Consider the following 8,335-nt stretch of genomic DNA (forward strand, 5'->3'; position numbering starts at 1 on the left):
ATCAGCTACGTGGCCAAATTCTAACAATGATTCTTAAGAACTGCATAAATACAATAAACAACGTGAGTAAAGAAGGTGACAGAACTCAAAATATTAATTAACTGCATCTGGAAAAGAAAAATTAACCACATAAAACTATTCCAGTAATGAAATACACAACGGGTCTATTATAAGTAATTCTCCGGAAATGAGCAGATCCCTTGGGTAAAAATGGTCAAATGTTCCTTTGATCATTATCATACTGAAATCCACTAGTGCCTAACTATATTAATCATTGGGAAAAGTACCCAGGATGTCATGTCCCTTGCACTGGCAACTATCACTTCACCCTTGTGGATTAAAGGTGTCAGCATTTGTTCACTCCGAATGACAACCAGTCTCAAGCAAGGAGCAACCTTATGGATAAAATATCACAGAAATCGCTTAACAATTGTGTTCACAAGACAATTATCACAATCACAGTTTCAGGAGTAAATTTCTTAAGACTGTTTACCAAAATTATTGCCAAACAATACTACATTCAATTAATTAATATTTGAAATGAGTAAATATCCACAAAGAACCAACAATGGAAGCTTTGATTTGATAAAATGCTCTTATGTGAAAAACACCTATGCAGAAAGAACAACAAACAAACAAATAAAAGTCTCAACTCTCCACTCATCCAAATGTTTAAATAACAAATTCACAGACCCAAACTAACAAATTTACATCCTAAATCTCAAGGCACAAACCTTGGATGTTTCATTTCAATGATTGCAAGCATGATGCCAGACAACAGAATCAATCGCAGACACTTTTTCTCTGAACCAAAAACAATGCTCCCTCTGCCCTTTTCAATGCTCTTTCAATCCCCAAATGTCCAGAGTACTGTAAATGCTGACAAGCAAAGATGCCAAAGCTCTATTTATCAGAGAGGATGGGAGTACTGTACTACAATATTCTCCTGGCCTCTTTTCATTTAGAACAGTATAGTATTTTTTCCTCAATAAAAAATGTCTTAAGTGGTACATTTATGAACACAGGCTATCGTACTGTTTCCCGTTGATTGATATCATTATGTCTACAATCCAACCTGTTTCTGTCCTCCACTCAATTCCTAAATTTTCCATCCATATGCAGGAACATCCCTTTCCATGCTCCATGTCTCACTCACCCATTTAACCTCAACCTCCTCTCTCTCTCTTTCTTGTCTGTCCCATCCAACAGCAGATTTCTCAAGTTACTAGGGCAGGAGTCATCCACCAACCACATCCGAGTCTCAGGGTCACCAGTACAAAAGCCATTTTTGGCCCGTTTTCTTTTCTCTCAACTCTGGGTAAATTGACTATTCTTACCCAAAGTAGCCCTTTTCCTTTGTTGCTTAATCCATGTCAAAAACTTGTGACCAGATTTCCCGTTCATGTACTCGAACCCGACAAATGTGAAACACCAGCAATTTCTCTATCCAATTGCTCTGCCTTTTTTAATAGATCACGCAGAGGGCGAAGATCCTTCAACAACTGGATTACATCGTCTCAATAAATGGTCGGTCAAAATGAGGATATATCAACAGTGCCTTGCTTGCCACAGCCATTTTCAAATCATAAAGAGCCAATTTTTCTATAGGCCCCCATTCAATCACCTTTCCTCCCTTTAACAGTACAAGGAATTTTTGCAGTCTATGGTCATGAGGTTTGTGGAAATGGAGACTTAGGTCATCTTCATAAAATGATTCCTTAAAGGATTTAGTATCTTCAGCCCAGGAAGGTCTTGCCCACTTACTATTAGTCAACATAAAACTTTCCTTCCTTTCAAGTTTCCTATGTAGAGATGAAACAGCTTCTCAGATGCTGGATTGGATTTCACTGTTTATGGTATTTGAATGGAGTAACTCAGCTGAACTAAATTCAATTTGGACATGGATATCCTCCTCCCTTCTTGTCTCAAGCTGCACTGGATAACATTCAGCGTATTCAATTGTTGCAACTAAGAGCCAGATTTTGGGACTCTCATTTAGATGGGTTAAGAGGTGTTTTTTCTATATTTCCCAAGAAGTGGAAGGTCAAGATAAGGGATCCTCGTCCCTTATATTCCATTTTGTTTGTGGAGCCAAAACTTAAGTAACTACATGTATATTTTTTCAAAGACTTTTATTAGCCCCCATCAGCTTTCATTTACTACTAGCCATATACATTTTGTGTTTGCAGTTTTCAGGACACTGCTCATAAATACAGTATGTTGAGGGTAAATTTTTGAAATTGGGGAATGACCAAAACCTGTCAGTAGGGTACTACCCACAAGATCATTTTCTTTTCAACAGACAGGTAATTTCTAACTGATCTGACACTACTGTAATTATGTGTGGCCATATTCACAATGCTAGAACCACTTAAAAGTAACAAAGACTGAGCCTGTTCTCAAGATACCAGTATGATGCTTTTAGAAAGTGCCAGCAATTATGTTTATTCATTAAAGTAGGGGCAAAGGGCGATCAAAATACTATGGATGATTGTGGAAGGGCAATAGGGACCTACTCAATGTCGAACTTCCTCAACAGATGGAGGACTTTCAGTCCATGGGGCACAGAAGGCTTGAAAGTAGCCCCTTAACAAAAGATGGTGGTGTTTCTTTTCATTATAGTTTTCAAAATCTCTTTATTTGTTGTCACCCTTAAACATTCAAGACAAACTTTACTTCTTTGACTCAGTTATGACCTATTGATGCCCACATCAAAATTCAATCTTCAAGTTAATTAGAAGTCATCACTTCAGAGACTTTCAATTTGTGACTAACCATAACTCTTGACATATTTCTTTTTTCTGATCATACCAGTATTTTGTTTTAAAATGACTCTATAACATGACCAGTAACTTCACAGCCCTTGGCTCTAAGACAGAGGCCTAGCCTTTTGATAGAAAGGAATAATTACTCTCTATGCATGATATTATTTATACTATGCTATTCTACACTTGTTTAATTCAGATCTCCCTCTCTTCTACCCTTCACATTCAAGAACTCAAAATACTGCATCTAAAGCCTTCTCTTCATACTGAATCCCTCAATTTGCATCGATCTTTTCTGATCCATTTGCTAAATCTTACTTTCCACAAAAGCTATGGAACATGAGGCCATTTGCATTGAATTAAAAAATCTGGATGAAGATACCATAAAAGAGAGACTTCTTTCTATATAACTATTACTGTACTCTTAACATTTTCTGCAATTCATAACCTACTATAACCTATCTACAATGAATATAATAAAGTTCCCAAAAATGTGAGATGAAAAATGTTAACTACTTTTGAATGTAAATATACTAACCGGAGGTCAAAGAATGGAGGAAGTATAATTATTTTTTCAATTCTTTGTTTTTTTAGTTCTTTCATCTTTATTTTTCCCCCCATAGACACTTTATTACCTTTTGTCCCCAAAAGTAACTTCCTTACCTTTTTCTCCCAAAGATGCTTCATAACCTTTTGTTCATTGCAAATATCACTTGGCAACTGCAAGCAGACAGCAGAGAATATTTCTCATTGATTGTGTTAAACGGAAAAAGGGCTTTTTGCAAAAGTCTCCAAGACATTCTAGCTGGAGAAATAAAAATTTGATAAGAGTCTAGTGTTTGGCATTTCCTGCACTGGAAACAGTACAGAAACCACTTGTCATGTAAGCAATCAAAATAGCCGCTTATAGACTTTAAGAATAATAACAATATGCTGTAGGTAGACTAGTGATCTACACTTCTGGAGTGAAATCAAGTCTCTCAGAAAATCCAATAAAGGTCAGCAACTTGTGTGGAAAGTAGACAACTTGAAAAATTAAGGATACTGATTAATAGGCTGCACATCTAATATTCAAGTGGCTGCAAATTTATTATTAACTACTCAGTTTCCAAAATTACCAATTTTATAAAGAATATTACTTACACTAACTAACTATCTATCTATCTATCTATCTATCTATATATATATATATATATATATATATATATATATATATATATATATATATATATATATATATATATATATATATATATATATATACACACACATACATACATACATATATCTGTAATGTTTTACTGTATCAAGTTCCAGTATCTACAGGACCACTGAAGTCTACTGTAATTGCAGATACTCAAGGGAATACCTGTGTGTGTGTGTGTGTGTGTGTGTGTGTGTGTGTGTGTGTGTGTATATATATATATATATATATATATATATATATATATATATATATATATATATATATATATATATATATATATATTTTATATATATATATATATATATATATATATATATATATATATATATATATATATATATATATATATATATATATATATATATATATATATATATATATATATATATATATATATATATATATATATATATATATATATATATATATATATATATATATATATATATATATATATATATATATATATATATATATATATATATATATATATATATATATATATATATATATATATATATATATATATATATATATATATATATATATATATATATATATATATATATATATATATATATATATATATATATATATATATATATATATATATATATATATATATATATATATATATATATATATATATATATATATATATATATATATATATATATATATATATATATATATATATATATATATATATATATATATATATATATATAAGAAGGCCCATAAAACACTATTTAAACGTTGAAACCATATATTTCGGGCACTTGCTTCTGTGCCCCTGTTCACTGGTAGAATATGGACAGGTGGAAAGTTACAATGGTATATATACAAAAACATAAAGGTGTGGCCTTAGGCCTCCGATGTATGGAGGTGGCTTTTTCTTAAGGAGGAGAATGACCAAATTCCCTAGTGGTTTTTGCCTCATTAGCTCCGTTTGGCGATGGATCTGTCGATCGCGTTTCTTGGGTCATCTTCTTCAGGAGGTTTGAGGATTAAGGTGTCGATGTCGTCCGATTTCCAATGTCCTCCTGACAGGTTCATATTGTTGGTTTGATTGATGATAGCAGATTCCAGCATCTGTCCGTACAAAAGAAAGATGCTGGAATCTGCTATCATCAATCAAACCAACAATATGAACCTGTCAGGAGGACATCCTCTGACAGGTTCATATTGTTGGTTTGATTGATGATAGCAGATTCCAGCATCTGTCCGTACAAAAGAAAGATGCTGGAACCTGCTATCATCAATCAAACCAACAATATGAACCTGTCAGGAGGACATTGGAAATCGGACGACATCGACACCTTAATCCTCAAACCTCCTGAAGAAGATGACCAAGAAACGCCGACCGCCAGATCCATCGCCAAACGGAGCTAATGAGGCCAAAAACCACTAGGGAATTTGGTCATTCTCCTCCTTAAGAAACGCCACCTCCATACCATCGTAGGCCTAAGGCCACACCTTTATGTTTTGAATATATACCATTGTAACTTTCCACCTGTCCATATTCTACCAGTGAACAGGGCACAGAAGCAAGTGCCGAAATATATGGTTTCAACGTTTAAATAGTGTTTTATGGGCCTTCTTATATTCATATCACACTGTAGTATTACAGGAAAAGACATTCATATATATATATATATATATATATATATATATATATATATATATATATATATATATATATATATATATATATATATATATATATATATATATATATATTATATATATATAATGTGTATATTATATATATATAAGTTCCTACCCATATTTTCACATTTTTCATCACTACATAGTTCTGTATATATGCTTGTAAACAACAAATACAGTGTATATTATGATACACAAAACCTAACACTCCCTCTCCCTCTCTTGTCTGTAAGCAATGCCAAAACTGCTTACATGGCAAACTTGAAAAATTTGCAAGAAAGGATTACAAGTTCTCTCCCACTTCCTCCAGGAAGTCAGGAAGTAGCAAATCAGGTCAGAAGAGGCATTGAGGTATGTAGAGGGTCTTCCATAGGTAGTAGAGACACATCAGATTCCAGGCTGGAAGAACCTGGTACATCAAGGTATTTGCTTGTATTTCAGATGTGAAGAATCTGTCAAGGATACTATGACAAAAAGAACAATCATTACGCTTTGCTATCCCCAGCTACTGAACTTCTCAAGCTTCTTCAGTAAACTCCAAGGCTTTGATGGAACTGGTGCAGTCAACATTAGGAGTCTCATGAGCTCTATGGTTTTGTCTAAGATTCTCTACATCTCCTTCTATGTTGGCATAGGTTTGTTTTACATACTTACTGGTGTCATTGTCTTCTCCAGGGGTTTCCTCTTCCATCTTACCAGACACAAATACAGCAGCTATCTCATTGCTGGACATCACCTGGAAGCCAGGATCACAACCATCATCATCCAGCCACTACTTTAAGTCATCCAGAGGAACACTGTCACCTCCCTTCTTGAGATGGGCACAAAGTTTGTTGACACTGAAATCTTGGAAGTCAATCACACCTTCTTTCCCCTTCATGATACAGTTCCATGCATGATCTAAGGTCTGCACAGTGATGTCCTTCCAAGTGTCTGCAAAGTTGTAGATGGCAGACTTCTGTATATACTTTTGAAGATTCTCTAGAGTCCGTGCCCCCATATATTCATGCCTTGCTCCTTTTCTTCATTGGCTTCGTACACTACCATCACCACCTCCAGGAATTTCCTATGGTATAGTTCATTCGTAGCAACAATAACACTTTCATCCACCGTTGTATGACTGCAGTTTTATCAGGAGACAAAAATGTATTGGTAATGACCTTCGTCACCAACCATCTGGGGTGGGCATCGTCCATGAGATTAAAAACCTTTACCCTACATCTAGCAATGCCTAGGTCCTATGTCTGATGACACATAGCCTCCTTACAAAAGTGGTTGTGGAACCAATCAGAGACAATCTTGGTGGTGAACCAAGCCTTTGCTCAATGATACCAAATCACTAGGAGACTATTCATCAAGCCCAAAGAGCATGCTATTGCTTCGCATGCCCAACTATGACAGGTTTGCAACAACGGCTACCAGAGGCATTTGCAAACACTGCTTCAAAAGCTTTCAACTGGATAAATTCTTTTCCTTTTCATCAACGAAAGTGCTGTTTGGCCAGGAGCGAAAGAGCAGACCAGTTTCATCAGTGTAGATCTGACTCAAAATAAGGCCTTCCTTTTACATCAAGGCTTTTCCTCCAGGGCAGCATCCATGACTTTGCCATGAATCTTCTTGTGGGGAACCCCATATCAAATTTGAAATCTGAACCAAAACAGCCAACCCTCAGACACCTTACCTTAAGTCCACAACCCAATGCAGATGTCCAAACTCTGTAGCAGTGGCCTTCAACAAAGTAACATGCACATGTACACCAGCCAACCTCAGCCAATGAAACCAGATCAAGACTGACCGTTCAACCTCCTAATGGCAGGGCTTGGCCATAACCTCATGGGTCTCACTCCTGGACATCATTTTCCCAAAGTCAGTCACAAACTTTTTCAGCAGGCACTGCATTCTTGAAATCCTGCAAAGCAGACCATGCTATGACATACTCAGCCATGATACAAATCATGGATCAGCTGGCCTCAATCCTCTCGATGACCCCAGCTTCTCCTGATAGTGCAGCAGATAATTGCATATTTCATAAGAATCGTTCAGATAGTGAAACAAGCATGAAATTTTGCACAAGTGCTCTTTAAAGTTCCTCTATCAGAAAGAGGGCGCTGGCCACGCAAAAAATTTAATATGGCGGCCAAATTCAAGATGGCGGCCAGTATCGACAGATTTTGGCTAATTTTTCACTAGAATGGCATGTATTTGCTTCTAGCAATATGGTAAAGCTCTTCCATACTATTTCTTGTGAATATTATGTTTCTGTAGCTTTCAGTACAGTTTACCTTTAAATATGGGGCTATATGGCTGCCAAGAAAAGGTAGAAACAATAATTATAATGAGAAATAATGCCCGTTCAACAATTATCGTTTTTAAGCATGGATCTTGGTTTCTGTGGTTTTAGATCCTAATGAGGCCATCTCTTTCGAATAACTCATCAATTTTGAAGGAAAATTAATAAATGTAAAAGAGTGTATGTCTGCACACAACCAGGGCACACTGGTGACATCACTGCTGTGTAACTCAGCATGGGGTTCAGTGCCAGCTAATCCAGCTTTACTAATCCTGTAGTCTTAGACTAGTAGTTGTAGTATAGTTTAGTTTAGTGTCCCAAATGCTTTCTAACAGCCCCAGACCAGCTATAGTTAGATAGCCGCACCTGAATAGACAGGATGTGCCAGCGCGGAGAGCCGAGCCA

Source organism: Macrobrachium rosenbergii, chromosome 11 (assembly GCF_040412425.1).
Source record: "Macrobrachium rosenbergii isolate ZJJX-2024 chromosome 11, ASM4041242v1, whole genome shotgun sequence".
NCBI lineage: Eukaryota > Metazoa > Arthropoda > Malacostraca > Decapoda > Palaemonidae > Macrobrachium > Macrobrachium rosenbergii.